The following is a 22718-nucleotide window of genomic DNA, read 5'->3' on the forward strand; positions in this document are numbered from 1 at the left end:
CACCCTCGTCTCTGAGCCTTCTGACCACCAGGACTTTGCGTTTCCTATAAAGACCTTGTCTTCATGATAGTTGTGGAAATCTTTTCTCATGTTATTCTCTAGATGACCATTTTGCTTCTTTCTTTATGGTGTGGTTTATTCCTTTTTGGGTGTTATCAGATTTATGAAAAAAAAATTCACAATATCACATACTGATCAAATTAGATTTAAAGCTATAAAACTGGTAGGTTCAACAAGTCAAGAGTTAGAATTATAGTGAGGAACCCCAATGTCTTCCTTTGAACGTCCCCCAAAGCAGATTGGGATAAAAGGATTTAGGTTTCAGGATTTAGCAGATGATTCTAGGAAGCATGGATAGGACAGGGCATGAAGAAATGAAACAAAGAAGGGGAGAGAGTCAACAAAGAGTGGATGGATATTGTATGTAGGTGGTGGGGTCTCATCCTGCTGAGACCTCACACGACACTGTGCAGACACACTTCAGCTTGACTCACCTTGGGATAAGGAGGTGAGGGATATAGCCATGAACTCCACTTCACCCACTTTCACTGGTGACTGCTCCTGGGCCATAGTCTCTGTCTTGTCCAGCATGCTTCAGAAGCTAGAAAAACCCCTTAAAGAAAAAGAAACAGAAATTTGAGGAAAGAATCCTTAGAGGACACAGAAAATAGACCACTGAAGCTATAAGTGACAGAGAGGACATGACCAGACACCAACACACCTGTCACACCCACTGGGGTATAAGAGAATCTAATATCTATAGGCACATAATTTCCAGTGACTGAGAGAAGGTCGCACCTGGGGTATCCAGCTGAGAGTGAGCACAGAGCAGGACTGAAATCCAGTTCCCATTCAGTTTACCTGGCTATTCTGGAAAACCAAAAGTCCCTTATCAAATGTGCACAAAGCTAGCAGTGGCCCAGCTGCCACTAGCCCAATATTACAAGACACCAAACCTTCAGCCCTACAGGGTCTCATTTTACACAGTTCTTCCTTTTTTGTGGAAAAAAGAGCACATCGGAAAAATACAATAAAATCAATAAGAAGCAGTCATCAGATTTTGCACTAGGTAATATCAATCTTGGGACCAATCTTACATTGGGATCAGTCTTGCATTAAGACACTCTTAATGCAGGCCCGCCTTGGTGGCGCAACGGGTTAGGACGCAGCACTGCAGGCTGGTCGCAGCCACTTCAGTGCGAGTTCAATCCTCTGCCCTGGAGGTGACCACATGGCGCAGCAGACCTCTCCTGACACGCCCATTGCACCCCTCAGCAGTGTACTTCTTTGATCTACCTGTTCTGCTCCCCAGTCTCTCTCTGGTGAAGCTTCTCACCACCCCTGCACTTCTGGCTTGTACCCCAGCTTTGTATGAATAAAAAAAGAGACTCTTAATGCAAATATAGTTTTGCTACCACCCCATTTACAGCAGTTTCTTAGCAACAATAACTAATGTGAGCTTTTTCTCCTCTTCTCAGAGGAGTTCTTATCTTTTTTGTCCAATACAGAGTGGTCACCCCATTGAATTGCACCTTCTGTCATCTTTGTCTGTCACACTTGCCACCTGGCTGTTTCAGACAGAGAAAGTATTTTTACTTGACGAAAGTCTTCTCTGAAGCCATCTCTCCATAAGTAACTCTCATAGACTCTCCAATGCTCCCCTGTGGGGGTTTTGGCCTGTGAGTAATGTATCTGGTTATTTCATAGTTTGGAATTTCAATCAGTGTTGTGGCTCCTGCTTCCCACATTTACAATAGACACGTTGACTTTGCTGAGTATGTTTCCTGCACTTGCCTGTGCTTCTGAGCAAGAGCTTTTAATGTTCTTTTCTCTTCCACAAACTGTGGTTTGCATGTTTTCCATCTGACTGCTTAATGGCAGGATGCCTTTCTCCACCTCACGAACAAATTGAATTTTCTGATCGTAGGTTATTTGCTTAGTCTTTGAAATCCTATAACTTGTCCCAGTTATTCATATTGACTGAATAACTCCTGCAGCATGTAAGCTCTGGGGTAGTCTCATGTAACCAAACTCAAGTCAAGGACCCTTTAATTTCTGACAGCTCTGAGACCTCCTAAAGACCCCCTTGGAAGCTTTTCTAGCTTAGCAATTGTGAACTTCCTGGAGTCATAGAAAGTTAAGGTTGGACGAGGCCTTGGAGATCAGCCCCAAGGAGTGTTTAATGTCTGTAGCTTGTAAACTACAATATCTTACTGTGATTTGATGAAGAGAAATTATTTTAAGGAGGGCTGAAATACATTCATTCTTCTCATCATGACTTTACTTGAAATGGGAGGAGGCATTTCACTGATCCTGGCATGAGATTTAATTTTGTGACTATATTCTTAAATGTTGGTAGCTATGGCCTTTACTCCAACCCTGGGTACTCTGCAGATACAGTAAGTTAGGAAGGTGATTGGCACAGAAGCACACTTAGAATGTAAAGAAATTTGCTCTAGTGTGCACCAGGCAAGTTTTAATGTTACCTATAAACAGGAAATGGTGATGACAGTTTCACCCTCTGACATAGGGAATCACTGTGTTGGCAAATAGATATGGAACTCTTAAGTTTCAGGTGGCCTATTTTTATATTTACTTAAATATTTAGACTAGGCTGACAACCCATTGACTGCATATAAGAAACAATTTTGTCAGATATTATAAAGTTGCTTTTAACAATGGGTAACTTGCTATGACTTTGCCATTTATGTTCCTAACTTGAAATATGATCCTTTCACTGCTATAACAACTTCTTGGGTTTAAAGAATTCAGTCACAGATTTTTTTGTTGTTGTTGTAATCCTAACCACTTGAAATAATGGAAAAGTGAGTTTGAGGCTGACTTTAATACCCCTTTATAACTATGTAGTCAAGTTATTTCATTTCTTAAACTTGCCCCACCTGAAGAAATTAGGCTAACATCTCATAGAAAGGATGAGATTAATATCTCATTGAAAGGATTAAACGAGATACGTTCATGTGGTTTAACAACGAATAGAGGATATGGTATATAATAAGTATAGATACTAACAAATTTTCTTTCCTGCCTTTTTCCTGATTCTTTGCCTCCTTCCTCCCTTTCTGTCATCTCCCAACTTTCTTAAATGACTATATACGGAATACTAATAAAACACTATTTCTCTATAATATTTTTAAAGGTTTATTTATTTATGCATACGGAGGTGCAGGGGTGTTGAGAGGATTCACCAGAGGGGGAACAGAACAGGCAGATTGAAGAAGTGCACTGCTGAGGGAAGCAGTGGGTGAGAGAGGAGAGGTCTGCTGCACCATGTGGGTCGCCTCCCTGGCCTGGGCTAGAACATGTGTCGAAGCAGCTTCTGCTAGGTTTATAGTGCTAGCTTTAACCTGTTGCACCACCAGGGAGAGACCGCTCTATAATTTTTTTTTTTAAGTATCCACAAATATTTCTAATAGTTTACATATTTTCTTTCGGTACAGTATTTTTGTCTTTATAAACCAGATACTGAGGTTTAAATTATAGGTAATGGTGAGTAGAATTATTTCTCCCAACATCCCTTCTAGTGCTAGCATATCTATTGGTACAAGAGTCAAGCAGGGTGCCAGAGTTTAATAAATCAAGTAAATCATTACTTTTCAGTGAAATGCTGAAATTACCCATTCCCTTGGATGCAAATCCAGCCAATCAGGCAAGGCTCCGAGCTGAGCTGCCAGAAGGATGAGTTCAAGGTACCTCCTGGCATGGAAAAACAAGCAATCTTGAGGGATAAGTCTTAGAAGTCAGGGAGAGAGAGATAAGCCCAAAATTTATAATATGCCATCTAAGTGTGATAATCCACCACAAAGTCTAGAAGACAGCTGCCTTTGTTTCTGAAGCCTCTGCCTACCCAAAGGAACTAAAGCCACCTACAGCAAAGGCTGGGAGCAGTCCCCTGCATGTCTCTCCCTTTTCTCATTCCACACCAATGGCTACATCGCTCATTTCCCCTGCACACCACATTCCCCCAACCCCCCATCTCATTTAGGACATTAAGTTATGGCATGCAAGGAGTGGTAATCAAGGCATCTGAGATATTGGTGGTGTGGAAGCTGGGACCGGAGAAATGATGCCTATTCCTGAGAGTTTGCAGATGTTCCAATCTCTGTCTCAGGGACACATAACAATTTTCTCACCACGACTCCTATGTTTATTCACTGTCCTGCCATCTTTGGTACAGAAATTGGCAAGTGCAATTAGTCCATTATTAGCCCTACTCTACTCTGTCAACTGTGATTCAGTAGCAAACACTCATGGCCAGCATCTGGAGAAACTGGAAAAGTGGTTTGAGTGGTTTCTTTTTTTAGAGCTCTGCTACAAATCACTGAAGAAAACACTTGTTAAGCATACCTAAAGAATAGACAAGTAAGAAATTCTTGTTATATACTCAGCATTACATGTGGAGACATATGTTTGTCCTCACTTCTCTACCTGATATGTACAAACATGCATTGGGCTGGTCCACTATGGGGTTTTCTGTGTGGAGGCCCCAGCTCCTGGTGGCTGCTTTAGAAACTGAGACTTTCTTTTGAGTGGGAAAATGTATGTTCCATAAAGCCCTCCAACAGTGTGGTCAATTGATCTGTAGACCCCTTCGCAGAATAATCTCTATAAAAGTAATAAAATACAGTATTTTCTGGTTCTGTTCCCAGGAAGCTCATTCCTGGTCAGGGAAAAACAACAACAAAAATTGATATTGGGCAAGCTATAAGGTTCATTTTTTATGCCAAGGGAAAGCAATTGTGCTGAAGGAAAGTCATTATAATGAAATATAGTTTTCAGAGTATTTTGTTATGCTATGTGCTTCTTCATTAATGCATAAAACAGCAAGATGGTAGTAGGTATAACAACTATCATGATTCCAGGTAGTGATAAGTATAAATAATAATTGAAGATGGCTGAAATAACATGAAAACATCTTTGAATTCTACTGGTAACCTACTTGTAAAATTGCTAATGCTACTGCAGTTTGCTTCTTACATTTGTAAGAACAGGAATGCTAAATTCTAGAGATTAGCAAAACTAAAGATGTCATTATTTTTTCTCACATTCACATTTAGATCACCTTGAATTCTCTACCTTACTGACTCCCTGTGTAGTCATGGTCCACAGAATAAACCTCAGGTGTCACCTCCCAGTGTCTGACTCAAACTTTGGCTAGAGATCCTCACCCTCTGGTCTCTCTCATCACCAAAGTTACAAGGAGTCAGAGGAATCAATTCCTTGCCAATGATGAGAAGCAGAATCTGAACGTCAAAAACCAAAGCTGTACTTAAGAGAAGGATCTTTGTCTTTGCTGACAATAGAAGGGATTCACTATGAAAAGATCATTGTGTACCTTGGATGTTTGGTTAATGTACCTTTGAAACTTTGGAATACATAACTGGGGAAATTCACCACCCTGTAGACTTTAAAGGCCATCACATAGCAAATATTGACAGGAAAAAGGCAGATCAATGAATTTCGCCTGTGGAAGATAAACACTTTTCCAGTTTATGTCTCCACAGCAGTGAAATTCATCATGCTAGATCATGCTGTAGGCAAACCTTGAGAGGGAGGAAGCCTGGAATGTTCATCCTAGTCACTAGCTGGGTGTTCCCAGCATTACCTTTGGTCTGTTTGTTCTCTAGTGTTGTTTTCTATCCTTGTCCCTCCTCCTTCTCAATCTGGCTAGAATTCAGCTCTGAACTAGAGCCCCAAAGGGCTGAAGACAGATCTCCTCTTTGAAGCCCTCCTGAAGCCATGCTAGCAGTTCCGCCACTGGGAGACAGGAGTCACAGTGACAGGGAAGTCTTCAGCCACCCTCCTCCCGCCTCTTTTCTTGCACACCAAAGAGCCTCACCTCAGCTCCTGCCAAGCCCTGACAGTTTTGGAAGCTGAGAGCCTTCCTTTGACTCCACAGCAGGTCTCCACACTGTGTGCTGCTGCCAAGCCACGGGGCCAACTCTAGGAATGTGTTTTTAATATTCATTGTTCACTCTGTCTGTTACCGATGTGTGTGCTGCAATTATTGTAATTCTTTGCACATGTGTTGTTATGAAATGAGTGCCTTTCAAGCTATGCCAGGTTATTTTTTCTTTCTTTCCGAAACCCAAATATATTATTTCTACCTATGTTTCAGTTAGCTTGCCACGCTTCTTTATTTTATTTCAAAGATCAGTCTGGGCGGCAAAAAAAGAGTGGCATGTGCTTAAAGCAAGGTCCGCCTGCTCTCCTCATGGTAAAACAGTTGCTTTAGATTTAGGCTTGTGTGGTTTTTACCTCACTCTCCTGTTTTCTCCTTTCCATGTGCATGACCAAACCAACTTTCAGACACATACATCCCACATGTGCTGCTCCTGAAGTAGCCATCTGCACCCAGGGGAAGGCACACGTGCAGTGTGCAGACGTGCGCACATATGCGTGCAAACAGCATTTGCTTGGAATATTTCTTGGATATATTAGATGTTTTCTTCCCTCCTCTTAGTGGTAGGGAAGGAAAGGAAGACTAAAATAAGTCATTTTCTTCTTTTACTTTAATTGGGTGTAGAAATTTCAGTCACTGGTGCGCAAAAAGGATTATAGGCCTTCATTAACCCAGGTTGCTTTGCTTTTAATTTTTTATCAAAGACAAGCAGCAATGTAAAGTCAGATTTTAAGATGTTGTTTTTTTTTTTAATTTTCTTAGTACAATGACAAACTTAAATAAATTAAGGATAGCCTTTGCCTTTGCCTTTGAGAACTCACTCTTGACATTCACAGAAGCTAAATTAAGAATAAAGCAGTGGATGTGTCCACCTGGCACACATCATCAGCTATCCCCACATAAACATTCTTTTCTTTAGAAATTCCCAGGCCACTCTGCTTTTGCCTTGCAGAGAAATCTGACCCAGTCACATCTCTGCCTGCTAAGCATTTTACTTTCATTGTTAACTATATCCATTTATCACCATGAAACATTATTATTTTAAGGTAACAGCAAAGTAGGACTGCTTGATCATAATGGTGCTATAACTCTTGTTGCCAAGAAGAAATCAAAGAAATGGACAGTGGCTAATATGAGAAATCACACCAGAGGAAAAGAAACATGCAGAGAGAAAGAGACACAGAATGGCTGGAGAGGAAAGAAGAGGACAAGGGAGAGGGAAAGAGAGAGCGAGAAGCAGGCACATAGGGAAAGGCACTGAGAGACAATAGACAGTGACAGAGACCCACACAGAAAAGCTAGAATTCCCATGAAAAAATTTATAAAAGAATGATATAGCTGTTGCTAGGGAGCAGGAAATAGAACAGACATGCCATCCAACAAAGATTTTAATATAAACCCACATGTCTTTGTTTGCATCATCTCTCTAGTGAGGAAGCTGGATAAAGAGGAAAAAAAAGAATTATGGTGAATTAGGCTACACACACACACACACACACACACATACACACACACCGAATCTTAACAGCATGAAGGTGAATACTGGCTGCTGAATTTGTCTGAGGTTAAAGGGCACAGCCTCATTCCCCAAAATTCCAAAACCACGTTTGTACCCATCCAGCTTTAGGGATAGCCCCACCCATATGTTTAATGGCTCTCACTTGTGTCACTAAGGCTTGGCAGGTCTTGCCTCCATAATTGAAAGAATATGTCTTGATGACCTGGATGAACAAGGGATTCAATCTCATTGTCTCTCTGGCCAGTTTTGAGGACAAAAACATGGTGGTGGAATAAACCAGCAATTGCTCCACCTGGTTATGCTCCCAAGGAGCACCAGAGGAAGTGGGATAGGTGGAGGTTAGTACTACTCTAGGATCAAATGAATTAGTAAGGATTTCCAGGAAAACAGGGTGAAAGAGAAGGAAGGAGGTGGAGAGAGGGAGAGAGAGAGAGAGAAAGAGAGATTATTTTAAACAATTAAAAAGGTTCTGTAACTCAAAAAAATCACAAGTACAAAAAAGCAATGTACAGACTGAGAAAAGATATTTGCCCATCACACATCTACAAGGGACTAATTTCCAAAATACATTAATAGCTAAACAAGACAATGTAAAACCCAATTTAAAAAGTAGGCAAAATATCTAAAAAGACACTGCTCCACAGAAGACATTCTGATGCCTACAGACACATGAAAAGGTGTTCAGCATCACTTACTATAAGGGAAATGCAAATCAAAGCCATAATGAAATAGCATTTCACTCCTGTGAGAATGGTCTCTTTCAAAAGAATGTACACACAAATGTTCAAGAGAATTTGGAGGAAGGAGAACACTTATCCACTCAATGGGAATGCAACTTGGTGCAGCCTCTTTGGAAAATGACACTGATATATCTTAAAAATATAAAAATGAGACTACCATATAATCCAACAATATCACTTTTAGGTGATTTCACTCAAAGAATTTGAAAACTCTAATACAAAATGAATTATGCACCCCTGTGTCCATAGCAGCATTATCCAAAATAGTCATATCATGAAATCAATCTAAATGTTCAATGACAGATGGCTATATGAATAAATTGTGGAATATAAACTCAGAAGAATATGACTCAGCTATTAAAAGTAATGAAATATTACATTTTGAGACAAAATGGATGGATCTTGAGGTGATTTTTCTAAGTAAAGTAAGTCAGAAAGCAAAACACTGGTGCGAGATAATTTCACCTATTTGTGGACTATAAAAAACGAAGTACACATCCTGGCAAAGCACAGCAAAAATAATTTTTAAAGTCTTAAAAATAGACTAGTTACCAGAGGTAATAAGAGAAAGCAGGGGATAGAGAAAGAAGGTCATAGGTCACTGGCACGGAAAATTTGGTGGAAGGTGAATGAAGCATGTACACATATGGAGGTAGGAAAATGTACCCCAAAGTTATATAGATATGCAAGCTGATAATACTCTTTAAAATTAATGGATATTGAGATTGTGGGAGCTAGCAAATTCAAAATCTGCAGAGTCAGCCTGCAGGCTGGATATTCCAGCACAGATCATTACTACAATCTTGAGTCTTACTTAAGGCACTACAGTCCATATACCACGCCCCTTGTCCTCAAGTTCATTACCATTGTGAACACTCAAACACTCCCAGGCCAAAAGCATTCCTTTTCCAGAATGTTTACCAAATGAAGTCATGTATTTTGGCCTACATTAAGTTTAAATAGCAAGACTAATACAGCAAGTCACTAAAGTCACTGACTTTAAACTAGGAGCTGTTGTAGTTCTATAAAGATGCAGATAGTAAATTATTTAGGCTTTGAGGGCTATCCAGTCTGGTCACAGCTCTGCCATTATTGCATGAAAGCAGTTATAGATGATACATTACTGAATGGCCACATTAATGAATGGCCATGGCTATATTTCAGTACAACTTTATTTCTGAAAATGGGAATGGTGGGAAGGGGGATAGATTTGGTCCGTAGGCTGTAATTTGCTTTCTCCAGCTGTTCAATCAAACCTATTCTCCAAGTCCCTGATCAAATGTTACCCTGTCTATAAAAACTTCTCTGATCCACTCATATTGAAATGACTCTTTCAAAACATGAATACAACTTTATGTCTCATGTGTGGCCATTCCCTGTTCTGTATTGTATTCTGTAGAGTCTGGGCCTCATCTCTCTGTGTCAACCTGTTAGGCATCCTTTGTAGAGGCCACTACAGGATAGATGTCCAGTCAGAAAGTATTGGTAGGGAGATTGATTTAAGAGTGAACCTAGAGAAGGGTAATGGCTTGACCAATGACACCTTCCTGCTTCACCTCCAGATACTGTCTAAGTCCACTGAAGACCTTCAAGTAAAAGCAAATGCCTTTTGGAGAAGCCCATCTTTGAGGGCAGTCAGCCATTATTTAAAACACACAGAAGCCTGCCCATCAAAAATAAATTAGCTAACCATTCAATTCCTAACCAGGTAAGTTGGTACTGCATATGGATTTGGGCTGAAATCACTTTCCTTTTTGAAACACCCCAAAATTTTAAAATAAATAGCTTCACCTGATCTGAACTGCCAATACATTCCTTAAAAATGCACCCCTTGAGAAAACCTTGTTACCTGCTTCAGTGTGAAAACCACATCACTCCAAGCATCTGAGCTTTTCATAGCAGGGCTAGCAGAGGGTTTCAGAGCTGGGGAGAATGAACTGAGGGAAGAACATTAGCACAAACATTTCTTCAGCAAAATAACTAGGAAAGTGAAAAATTATTATAAAGATATTATATTAAAAATTGTAAATCAGTTTCTCTAGGTCTTTAAAATTTTGTTATCTGGGGGATAACAAAATGGTTTTAAACTTTGCTACACACTTGATTTTTTCTTCCTAATTATTTTGAGAGCATACCATCTTCTCTAATTAAACAGTAGGCTTCACAAGGGAAAAGTACACATTTTCTGTTTGGCATACAGTATTATTATTATTATTACAGTATTATTATTATTATAGTGGGGCTACAGTAAATGCTCAATAAGCATAAAATTAATAAATGACCACATGGGACAAAGTCCTCGGTGGAGAAAGTAAGTCACTCAAGGTAATTTTTTAAATATCATTCCTCCCTTCTCTTAGCCTGATCCTACCTTCTTTCCCCCACCAATTAGTACTTCTATTTAAAGTACTTTGAAATTTTCATAACAATGTGAAGGAAAGATTAAAATTTTGCTTGCAGAGATTTAGTTTACTAGATTTAAGCTCTTTGATGGCTGGACACAGAACACCGCCACTTGTAGAGAGGAAAAGCAGGACTTTTTGTTACTTGCCATCTCAAATAAGAGAAGGCTGCCAGGCAGGGCCACACAGGGGGTTATAGCCAGGGGCAGGGCGGTTTATGAATGGCAAGCAGGTTGAGATTGGCTAGGTGTTGGCAGGCTCTCTGTGAGCTCGCTGATCTGAGTAATTTCACAGGCTCCAGAACACAGGGGCGGTTTCTGGTTGTCTGGGACCTGGCCCTGGAGCAACTGGGACCACTGCAAATATGCCAGGAGTATTAAGAGTTCCATAAGGGGAGTTGCTGGGGCTGTAGACTTAATCAGCTACTCCAGAGGGGGAACTGATTGAGCGCTAGCCAGGGCCTCAACACTGGCTCAAAACAGCATTTTTGAGAAAAGTCTATTACAAGAATAACCGAAGTCTATTACAAGAAAATCCTCAGTTCTGTTTCCCAAAACCCGAGACCTGGGCCCTCCCTGGTGGTTCAGTGAGTAAGGCCGCAGCACTGCAATCTAGCCACAGCCGCTTCAGTGTGAGCTCGATCCCAGCCCCCAAGGTGGCCCACATGACCTGGCAGATCTCTCCTGACCCGCCTGCTGCTCCCCTCGCCAGTGTACTTCATCGATCTGACTGTTCTGCTCCCCGCTCTGTCTCTGGTGAATCCTCTCACTGCCCCTGCACCTCTGGCTTATATCCCACTTCCATATGCATAAATAAATAAATCTAAAAAAAAAAAGCGCAGAGACCTGCCCATATTGTTCCCCTAGTACTGTACCCCAATGCCTAGCATGTCTAAGCCACACCCCACTTTTTCTTGAGTAAATTAAGTGAATTTGGATTTTCACACCAACAACAGGGCAGAAATGTGGCCCACTGAGACTACTAGCCTGGATTCTACACTTTCAGGTACTGAGATTTCTGCTGCAGGAGAAAAAAAAAAAGGTGAGGTATATCTATTATTAGAAGGGAGGGATGAATAAAGTCGATATAGGTCTGTCAAGAGATCACACCTAAAACTTGAAACATTTTCAGTTTACTGGAATGATAGGCACAGATAGGACACACTGGTATTTATTGTATTGATCAAATCTGAAATCAGTGATATTTGAGAAATAGGAGAAACAAAAACTGACCAAAGACTTAAATTAAATTGCAAGGCATTTTTCCTATTGTGGAAAAAAGATAACTAAGCTTCAAAAAAAAAAAAATCAAGAAAACCAGAAAGGTACAAAATAAGACTGGATAACAGAAGATCATGAGCTCTGGGAAGAGAGAACCACTACTGTTAAAAGAGCACATGGCACTAAGAGCATTTGGAAGGTTTATCACACGTGGTCTGCAGAAAGAATGAAAAGAAATAAAGACTACTATACCACTGCAGCATTGCTATGGAAAGTAACACAGAATGAGGAACACATGATATACTCGAGCTTTAGAAAACTTCAGGTTAAACTAATTTAAATGGTTTCTTCTCTATAGGACCAATCAAAGTCTTTATTATTTTAACAATGATGGAAAAACAAACAATGATGGGAGCCTCCAGGAACAAAGTATGGTAGGGAGGCCTTGTTCACAGAACCCTCCTTTCATGGAGCACCTCATGTAACTAATGTTCCAGAAAATTCTTTGATAAAGTCTATCCTAACATGATTGTTTGTTACCTGTGTTATTTTTATAGCAATCTAAACTTGCTTTTATTCTGTTGTTTTATTCAGCTGTAGTAGTTTTATTCTGCTGAAGTTATTTTATTCTGCCAGAAAATGTAAGCAAATAAATTCTGGGACATGCAACCATCCCACCTTTTATGGAATAAATCGAAAATTCTTCTCATATCTAATATATTTATCAATATCCTTTGAGAAAATGTGTCCCTCTGATATCCCTGGAACAGATTATATTGGATGTTATCAGCTTTCCTCAGTGCTGACAAAATAAAAGTAAGATTTGAAGTAAGGTGTGGTGAATAATAAGCGCTCATCACACTAACCCTCATGTTAACCCCTGCCCATCCTGTTCCCATTCCTCTACTTCATTAAAAGCTTGAAAAAAATCAACATAAAGACTAAAACCAAAGGAGCAAGTTAAAGTGTGCTTGGCTACTAGAATTTAAACGTCTTCAAGTCCTTGCAAAACTCAGTGTGGACTTGTAATGAGTGAGCATCTAATTAGGCTATCAAACAATGTTAAACATTGACACATCACCATGGAAAACTAAAACAGTACAGACTTTCAAAGTCACATGGGGGCCACATGCTCAGAAGGGTCTCATATTTGGTTTCACTCTTTCCTGTCATTTTGAAATTTTCAATAATTTGGACACTGTACAGTCTTACACTTTGATTTTTACACTGGGCCCGAAAAATGATGTAGCCAATCTGGTTCTTCAGGTGACAAGAGGATTCCCTAAGGAACATGTAGCCTGTTTCCCTTTAAAAAGCCAATAGAGGCTCTCCCTGGTGGCGCAGCGGGTTAAAGCACAGCACTGAGAATGTAAAGCCACTTCTGCATGAGTTCGATTCCCGCCTGCCCCAGAGGTGACCACATGGCGAGGCAGACCTCTCCTGGCCGGTCCACTACTCCCCTCAGCAGTGTACTTCGTGGATCTGCCTGTTCTGTTCCCCACTCTGTCTCTGGTGAAGCCTCTCATTGCTCTTGAGCCTCTAGCCTGTACCCCAGTTCTATATGCACAAATAAATAAATCTTTAAAAAAAAAAGCCAATAGAGTCAGCACCTTGCTATGGATTATTTTGCTTTTACCTTTTGGTTTAGACAAAAACTTAAGAGCAGAGGAGAAATGGTTTTTAAAGGGCAGTGGAGGAGAGAAGACCTTGACAAAGTTTCCATTAAAGGGTTCTTGTCATTCTGGAATTGCCTCCCCCACTTCTGCCTAATCCCTGATTAAATTCTACCCTTTTCAGCTTAGTATCTTGTACTTTCTTCTGTCCCTAACCCTATCTCTTTCAATTATAGAAGTTTGTTTTCTCTTTGTGAATTTTTTTTTCAATTCCTTTCTACCTTTTAGATTAAGGTTTAGCAGTAATATTATTATTAAAGCATAATGCCTGGCAGAGATAGGAAGCTCTCCAGCATATCTTTATTAAGCCAGGGTAAGTCCATTTTGAAAGAAAGAGAAAGGAGATTTGTAAAGGGCAAGGGCTGGCCTTGGCAGATTCTCTCAGCAGGTACAGAACCTGATACACTGCACCAGGGTCTGGAAGGAAACAGCAAAATTGTCCACAGTATCAAATCTCCCAATGACATCTCTTGGCCTCCACCTTCCACTAGGCCAGTGGGTTATTCCATGAGCTTTGGGTTTCTTAATTAACTATTTATTCTGCAGACTTTCCCATACAAATCTCTAGACTCCTGCTGAGTCATTAAACTAGTAAAGGTCCCACTGCCCTCCTTCAGAGATGAAAGGCACCCAGTGAGATGGAGGTGATTGCACAGGTGAGAGGGGCTGCCGGCTATCAGCTCTGAAATACAGATGTTAGGAGCAGCCCTCAGGCTCTCAGCAGCTGATAATCTCTCGCCTTCAGGGAAACGTGGACACATAGGCCAACCACTTTGAAATCCCAAAGTTCAGATGAAGCTACCCTCCCCTTATCCATTTTACACAGTGTACACAACTGTTTCGAGTTATTCTAAAAGGAACACAGGCACTTGTGTTCAGAGGTCTGATCAAGGCTGAAGACGAACAAGCCAGAAATAGTGCTGGAGTTTCTACAAGATGGAGACATACAATACCACCTGTCCATATTTCACCCTAAAGCACTTTCTGAGGCTCGTTCCTCTAGAGAAATCAGCTACAGGACAGAGACACAGAAGTGATGAGAATCTTCTGCAATACTATGAACATGCCCAGGCCATTCTCCTTCTTGTTTTTTTACGTAGTTTGCTAAAAATTTATTTTTTACTTCCCTGAGATATGACCCTTCAGTTTGGTTTACTGGGTTTGTTCATAGCAGTTATACTCTAAAAGTTGTTAATGCATAAAATATGGACATAGACCTGGAAGAACAGACCTTTGAAGCTTTTGTTTAGGAGAGAAGGGAGAATGAGTGGACACATTATGTTCAAGAAATATGAGAAAGCAGTTGTTTACCAACCAACAGGGAAATACTGCAGTGTGACCTATCAAATCCGTGCCTACCAAATGAATATTAGCTCTATTAATAGTATTCTTTGGCTTTAAACAATAAGGAACCAGATTTGTTTGTGTTAGAATTCTTGCTACTTCATTGCTGGTTATAAGAGTGGACTTAGATATTTAACTCCTTGGCCTTCAACTTCCTCATCCATAAAACTAAAATAACTCACCTCTTTTTTCTATTTTGACATTTACATGAAATAACATATACAATGTAAATATATATATTTATACACATACATATATATGTAAACACACACACACATAGTACTTCTCAACCAAAGCTTCTATTCACACAAAATTCAAAAGCATGCTCCTGAAGGGCATGGCAAAGGGGGAAAAAAACAATAGATGTGAGGACATTTAATGCCATATGTTGAGTGGTCACTCTGTGCCAGGTTCTGACCTGCTACAATACACTTATTAGCAATTAATCCTCACAGATTCATCAGATCAGATTCTCTGAATAGGAAATTTCAGTCTTTATCCTTTTTTTTTTTTTTTACAAATAACTACAATAGTAATATTTGTTGCGTCTATACAGGTTGTATAGAACTCTGTAAGGACTTAATAATAAGGTTATTATTACTAACCTTATTTTGCACATGGGAAGCTGATTCAGAAAGAATAATTGATAAAAAGAGTAACTGAATTGATGTGTACAGGTTGTAAATATTGTCACTGGAGCCACAGACCTTGGCTTAAATCATTCCAGCATTGGAAAAGTTACAGTTGGAGAGATCTTAGTTTCCTCATGTGTGAATGATAACAAAAGTATTGAATTGCTCAGAATCCTGGCAGGAAACAGATGGCATATTCTAACAGGGTATTCAGGAGTGATTTGCTGACTTAAATGTTAATCTCATCTAAAAATTGCTTTCACAGCAATATCTACACTGAAAATTGGTCATACCATAGGCACCATAGCTCAGTAAAGTTGACAGATAATATTATAAATATCTCTATATACCTGGCATGAGTACATATTCTATATTCCAACATTGAGCATATATGCCATGATTTGTAGTAAAATACTGTACTGCAGCCCTTGCAACACAGTAAATGTTTTATAAATGTTGGCTGTTATCATTTTTGCTTAGACTTAATTCCTAACTGAGTTGCTACAATTTCCTGTTCCTTTAAAGCAAGTTGACCTTTAAAGCAATCTCTTCTTGTCTCTACTTGAAGATGTGCAAGCTCCCTTTCAGCTACTAATACCATGGAAAACTAATGACTTCCTGGTTATTTCTTCCAAAAGGGATGCAGGGACAAACTTAGTGGGAGGCTGTTACATCTCTACACCCCCATCTGACCAAACTTTCTGGGGTAGCATTTCCCAATTGGGTGGTAAAGGGAAATTGCTTTAGGATGTTAAGAGATTGGTCGGGTTGAAAAACTTCCCCTGCGCAAATGCAGTTGTGTATTTAGGCATTCAACAAACTCAAGCAGGTATTTTATTTAGCAAGGAAATTTCACAGAAACTTTGTTGGTGTACACTGGAAATCTCCAGGTGGGGTTTTAGATTGCTGCTTTCTGTGTTTATGTGACACGGACCCCTTTCCCCTCCAAACATGTATAAACATATGGTGAGCTAGGATTGCAAGGAATGAAGTTTTGGAATGTGGATCTAGGTGAATCTAGGGCTACCCTAAGAGTTGTTCTAAGAATACCATTGGCCTGATTTCTGCCTTTGTGCAGCTATTTCATAGTATGGGAGAAAACTAGGAAATGAGGATAAGCAAGTTCTTGAAGGAACTATGATCAAATTAGCTATGTTTTTTTAGTATATATTTTGCAGTGCAAAATGAAAATATGGGACCCCTTGTTAAAAATCATTAACATGTTTAAAATCTTCATAGCTAAGCATCAAACCAGATACGATGCACTTCTGAGAACATGGCCTATGTAACTGGACAGGGCCCATGAAGCTGATTCTTCCCTAATCATTTGTCCAATTAAGTTACAGTGTATCTACCATGCATGAGTCATATTTTCTGAACATGTTATGGAATAAAAGAAGACAGTTCCTTAGACAGTTCTCCAGTTTTTCTCAGACTGAAAGGAAATCAGGAGATGAGCATTAGCTGGGACCAGGGTGCAGATTTCAAGACAGAACTTAAAAATCAGGATATTTATTAGAATGTGTTTTTGGCATTAAGTGAAGGGAAAGAAGTAGGAGTGGGTGGAAGAAGAAGTCAGGCAGCAGCACAGGCCTAACAACAGGTTCAGTCTACCTCACAAGTTCTGCTATAGAACTCAGAGGAAACTTTAGTGTTGTTCTGCACAGGGAAGAAATGGCCAGACTCATACTCCTGCATGGATCAAATACTGGATGGGGTAACCACAGGCAAGAGCCTGGCTTTAAGTGAAGTGGCCAGGTAAGTGAACTTATAAAGGATGATAACTGAGGCTGTCTACTAAGAGAAATCCCAGTTGCTGGAGCAAGAGAACCTCCTTTAAGGAAAGATTGTAGTGACTGCATCAATGGCCACCCTAGTGTGTGATACAGAATCCAGAATCCCTTCCTATTGGAAAGTTTGAGACTTTCATTTTTGCATGTCAATAGTTAAAAACTTCAGTTGCAACTTGAATATATAAATATATAAAAATATATATATGAATACACAAGAAACACTTTTGTTATGTCTTCAACTAGGGTGACCAACCCACACTAGTTTGTCTAAGATTTTCCAGCTTTTAAAAATGAAAGTCCCACTTCCGACACAAATTGAACAGTTGGACATACTATCTCAAATCAATTTTAATTAAGTGGGATCGGATGTGAAACTGATTAGCCTCCTTGTATTTATTATCATTATTTTCTGACTTGTACCTGGATAAAACTTATAAGATTGAAGTTGGAAATCTATATCTTTGATCCAGTGTTGTACTGAAACCACTTCATTCTAGCTCATGAAAGGTAATGCTTAGCATCTCTTCCATCACCTCCACTGATGTTTCATTGATAGTTTGAAATCAGTCTGTTCAGGGGATTTATGCAATAGAAATTAGCAAATGCCACAAGCCAGGGCTCTTTTCTGGGAAGCCATTTGTTGAACACTTCCTAATACACCAGTGCTTTGATTCCAGTTCTTCCCTGATAAATCTCTGCTATGGTAAATACAAACTCATACCTCACTGTCCTAAAGGATACAGTAATAGAAAAGCAGAACTAATTAATACCTCAAATTATTATTATTCAACGAACAGTCCATCTATGCGCATTCTGTTCCAAGTCTCTGCTCCACTCCTGTCCTTCACTTCCCTCTAATTGCAACCTTCGGCACATTTTCCTTTTTAGGAGAGAAATTGATAAGAAGAGATTAAACATTAAAGATTCTAGCACCTGAGCCTTCTTGTCTAAGCCAATGCAATTTTTTTTTCTTTTCTATTAAGTCAAGAATATTGATGAGTTTCTTTATTGCAGTATCATCAGAGATTCTAATTTTGTTAAAATCCTGGCCAAGAGTTGCATGTACAGAAAGTGGCTAACTGATGGAAGGAAAGTTATATAGATAAACTAGAAGGCTACCCCTTCTGCTGTCAAAGGCAGCAGAAACAGATTATGATGCATGCATCTAAACAAATGTAACAGAGACAATTAAAAATGTCTCTATTAAAAATGTCTCAATTAAAAATAAGCTGAAGCGGTTGAGGATGGCATCGTGAAGTCAAGTTAAAATTTGTGGTCATGGCCCTCCCTGTTGGCGCAGCGGGTTAAAGCACAGCACTAAGAAGCTTAAGCCTGCCTCGGAGGGGATCCACATGGCGTGACAGACCTCTCCTGACCTGCCCGCTGCTCCCCCCAGCAGTGTACTTCGTCGATCTGCCTGTTCTGCTCCCCACTCTGTCTCCGCTGAATCCTCTCACCCTCCGCATCTCTGGCCTGTACCCCAGTTCTGGAAGAATAAATCAAGAAATCTTAAAAAAAAAAAAATTTGTGGTCAGGTGGCTTCTCTGAGAAGGTGGCCGTTAGGCAAAGATCTGAATGACAGGGAATGGGCAGCCATACTAAGATGGGGAAAGAGCTGTCTGGAGAGAGCAAAAAGTCAGACAGACAGTACAGAGGCACCAAAGAAATAATGGGATTGTCAGTTTTAAAGACCACAAAGTTGATGTGTGTAGCTGGAGTCTAGTGGGAGTGGTGGTTTGAAATGAAGTCGAAGAATTCACCTGAGACAAGTCTACAGGGACTTCATGTCTATAGTAAGGAGTCTGGAATACATTCTAAGTATAACTGGAAATCACTGGATAGATTCAAAAATGAATGATAGAATCTAATTTACGTTTTTTTAAGATTTATTTATTTATTCATATGGAACTGGGGTACAGGCCAGAGATGTGGAGGGTGAGAGGATTCACCAGAGACAGAGAGAGGAGCAGAACAGGCAGATCGACGAAGTACACTGCTGAGGGGAGCAGCAGGCGGGTCAGGAGAGGTCTGCCGCGCCATGTGGTCACCTCCGGGGCAGGCGGGGATCGAACTCATGCGGAAGTGGCTTTAGCTTCTCAGTGCTGTGCTGTGCTTTAACCCGCTGCGCCACCAGGGAGGGCCTCTAATTTACATTTTTAAAAGATCCCTCTAGTTTGCTTTATTACAATCAGAGTCAGATGGTGTGGGAGGAAGGGATGGTGGAGGAAAACCAGAAAACCTGTTAGGAGGCTAGCTCAGCTATTCATAAAAGAAGTAAAAGAAGTGATCACTAGGAGCCAGAACTAGACTCCTTGCCACATCACTTCATATTTTTATAAATGTAATTCTGGTGGTTTAAGCTAAGGTGGTAAGAGTGGAGAAGAGAGGAAAATAGTTGTAGGATATGAGTTAGAGTTAGAATCAAAAATATATTGCTAATAAGTAGATTTTAAAGGGTGGAAAAAATCAAGAAATGAAGGCTAACATCTAGACTTTGGCTTAAGCACATGCATGGGTGATGATGTTGATGTTATAATTTAATGAGATAGACATTTCCTTGCAGAGGTATCTTTAATAAGGAATCATAAGTTCTTTATCAGCCACACTTACCTATTTGACGTTGTTATGATGTCTGTAACCTGTTTTAAAATACCTTAGTAATGATAGTGTGCTATAATGTGTGTGAATGTGTTATGTGTGCGCATTGTAATCAAATGCATTTATTTTCTAGATGAACACTGACAACCAGAATTCTCAGAAGCAGTGGTTGGGCGCAGTACTACTAGCAGATCAAGACTCAGACCCTGGCCACAAACTACAAAAAACATTGTCTTGTCTCAGGTGAATGTAAACTACTCTTTTAGGGGCAATTCATTGCCTAATTCATAGTTTAATTTTCTGAAGTATTGGAAAACTTAACCTTTAGAGGGCACTACTATAGTAACTGCGTCAGCTATAATTATTTCTAATCACCTCCACATCTTTCCCCAATTTGTGAATTGAATGCTAAAATGGATTTTATTGGTATAAGTAGAAATTTATTAAATCAGTGAAAGTAAATATATACGTATTGCTTCAAATGTTCTAGAAACATCCACACTTTCATTCACCTGAGACAATATTTTTTGTAATTTGTGCTCTTGAGGCCAGGGTCTGAGTCTTGATCTTCCGGTAGTATTGCACCCAACCACTGCTTCTGAGAATTCTGGTTGTCAGCGCCAACTATAAGGGTAAGCATCATTCATCTAGAAAATAATTGCATTTGATTCAAATGAGCATTTCAAGAAGATACAGTTCCAGCACCTGAAGGGATGAATATCTACTTAAAGAATAGCTTAAATCCAGAATAAGATGAGAAAGTTTGCATTCACAGACCTAATCAACATTTTTATTTAAAATATTTTATTGCAGGGCCCTCCCTGGTTATGCAAAGGATTATGTCTCAGCTTTGTGAAGCTATCTGCAGCCACTGCAGCATGAGTTCAATCCCTGGCCCGGAGGTGACCCACAGGGTGCAGCAGACCTCTCCTGCCTTGCCTACTGCTCCCCTCAGCAGTGTATTTCAATTGATTTGTCTGTTCTGTTTCCCCACTCTGTCTCTGGTGAATTCTCTCACCACCCCCCACCTCTGGCCTATACCCCAGTTCTTGTACACATAAATAACATTTTAAAAAAATGTTATTGCAGTAACATGGTTTACATCACTGTATATTAGAAGTATAGATCTAACCAACATTGTACTGACAGTTCTAGCCAAAACAATTAGGCAAGGAAATTAAATAAAGGGCACCCAGATTAAAAAGCAAGAAGCAAAGCTAGCTCTTTTGCAGTGACATTTTTTTATAGAGAAAAAAAATAAACTTTTAGAATAAGATAAACAATTACCCTAGTCTGTCTGAAAAGGTCCTCATTTTTCCTTCATAGAGGAAGGAGAGTTTTTGGGGTATTCTTAGTTGACTTTTGTTGACTTGGAGTTTGTTAAAATATCACTCCATTCTCTTCTTGCTCATAGTGTTTCTTCAGAGAAGTCTGATGTTAGCCTGTTTGGTTTTCCTTTGTAGGTTACCTGTTTCGTACCCCCTTATCGGCTTCATTATTTTCTCCTTGTCTTGGGCACTCGGAAGCTTTACCATATGTCTTGCTGTATTTTTCCTTTCATTGTGGTAATCTGGTGTTCTTCTAGCTTCCTGTATGTCTATTTTCATCTCCTTCTTCATGCTTGGAAAGTTCTCTGTCTCCTTGAATAGATTCTCAGTTCCTTTGTCCTTCTCCTCACCTTCTGGGATTTCTAAAACTCTTATATTTCCTTTCCTCATGGTGTCAGATAGTACTCAGTTTCTCCTCATTCTTTTTCCTTGGTACTTCCCTTTCCTTTCCTTTTTTTTGGTTCGTTTTATATCTGTATCTTCAGGATGCTAATTCATTTTTCCATTTCCTCTATTCTGTTTTCTTCTCCTAGAGTTCTTTAGCTCCTCCATTAGTTTTTTAATATCCTGAATTTCCATTTCCTTCTTTAAAGACTCAATTTCATTCTTCAGCTTATTAACTATGTTTCTTATATCATTTTCTTTTTTGTTTTTTAATCATGCATTTCTAAATTCTCTTTCACGCAGAGAAGTTCTTCTGCATCATTCTTGCTGAGTTCTGGGGGCTGATTTTTTGTTTTGTTTTGTTTTGTTTTGTTTTGTTTTGTTTTGTTTTGTTTTGTTTTGTGGTGTGTCGTTCTCCTGAGCACTTGTTTGCTTATTTGTATTTTTCCTTCTCCCTGTTGTTTGTTTTCAAATTTGTTCTATGTTCTGGGCCACTGGGCCACTAGTACTGGTGGGCAACTCTTCAGGGAGCTCTTACTTGGGAGTCAGAGACTGGTGGTCACATCAAGTATAGTGCAGTCTCCCCATACTTCCTAAGGACTGTGATGCTGTGGATGGATTGATGGGCACTATCCCTGAAGATCACTGGGTCTCTGTATGCTGCTGGTCTCTTCCCCTGCATGTGCATCATATCCTATTATGCCAGGCATGACCTGTGAATGTGGCAGGGGTTCATGCAGACTAACACTATGTGTGAGCTAAAAGATACTCTCCCAAATGGTTGCTGCTCCCCACAAGGGCTGGGCCCTCCTTGTACCTTACTCCATGTCCCAGATTAGATGCACAGGGCTCACCTGCATCCCGAAGTCATGTGCTGGCTAGAGGTCACTGTTCTGATCTCATGTTCACCTTTGCTTGCTGAGGTCTCCCTCTGCCTTTACTTGTTTCCAGAGGTATGCTCAGGAGTCCTCAGGAGTCACTGGCCTCTGACAGCCCTGAGTTAGCAGGTGCTTCCCTGAGATTGGCTGCCTACCTGTGTTTGCAAGGCCCACTGTCTGCCTTTACTCAGTTCCAAATGGGCAGCACAGTCAAGGGCCTCCAACAGGCTTGCAAGCAGCCCCATGACTGGCTGTTCACAGTTGATTTTGGAGCCCTCCTGTGTCTT

General features: G+C 40.0%; 1 protein-coding gene across 1 annotated transcript in view; it reads right to left on the minus strand.

Annotated features, from left to right (window-relative positions):
* Window positions 1-497: 497 nt before the first annotated feature.
* Window positions 498-22718, minus strand: part of MTERF1 (mitochondrial transcription termination factor 1) — a 198650-nt gene continuing 176429 nt past the window's right edge. The window contains exon 6 of the transcript XR_001145098.1: window positions 498-613. The gene's annotated coding sequence lies outside the window, so the exon portion shown is untranslated. The remainder of the gene's footprint in view (window positions 614-22718) is intronic.

This window comes from Condylura cristata, unplaced genomic scaffold, assembly GCF_000260355.1.
Source record: "Condylura cristata isolate star-nosed mole 26May11 unplaced genomic scaffold, ConCri1.0 scaffold00005, whole genome shotgun sequence".
Lineage (NCBI taxonomy): Eukaryota > Metazoa > Chordata > Mammalia > Eulipotyphla > Talpidae > Condylura > Condylura cristata.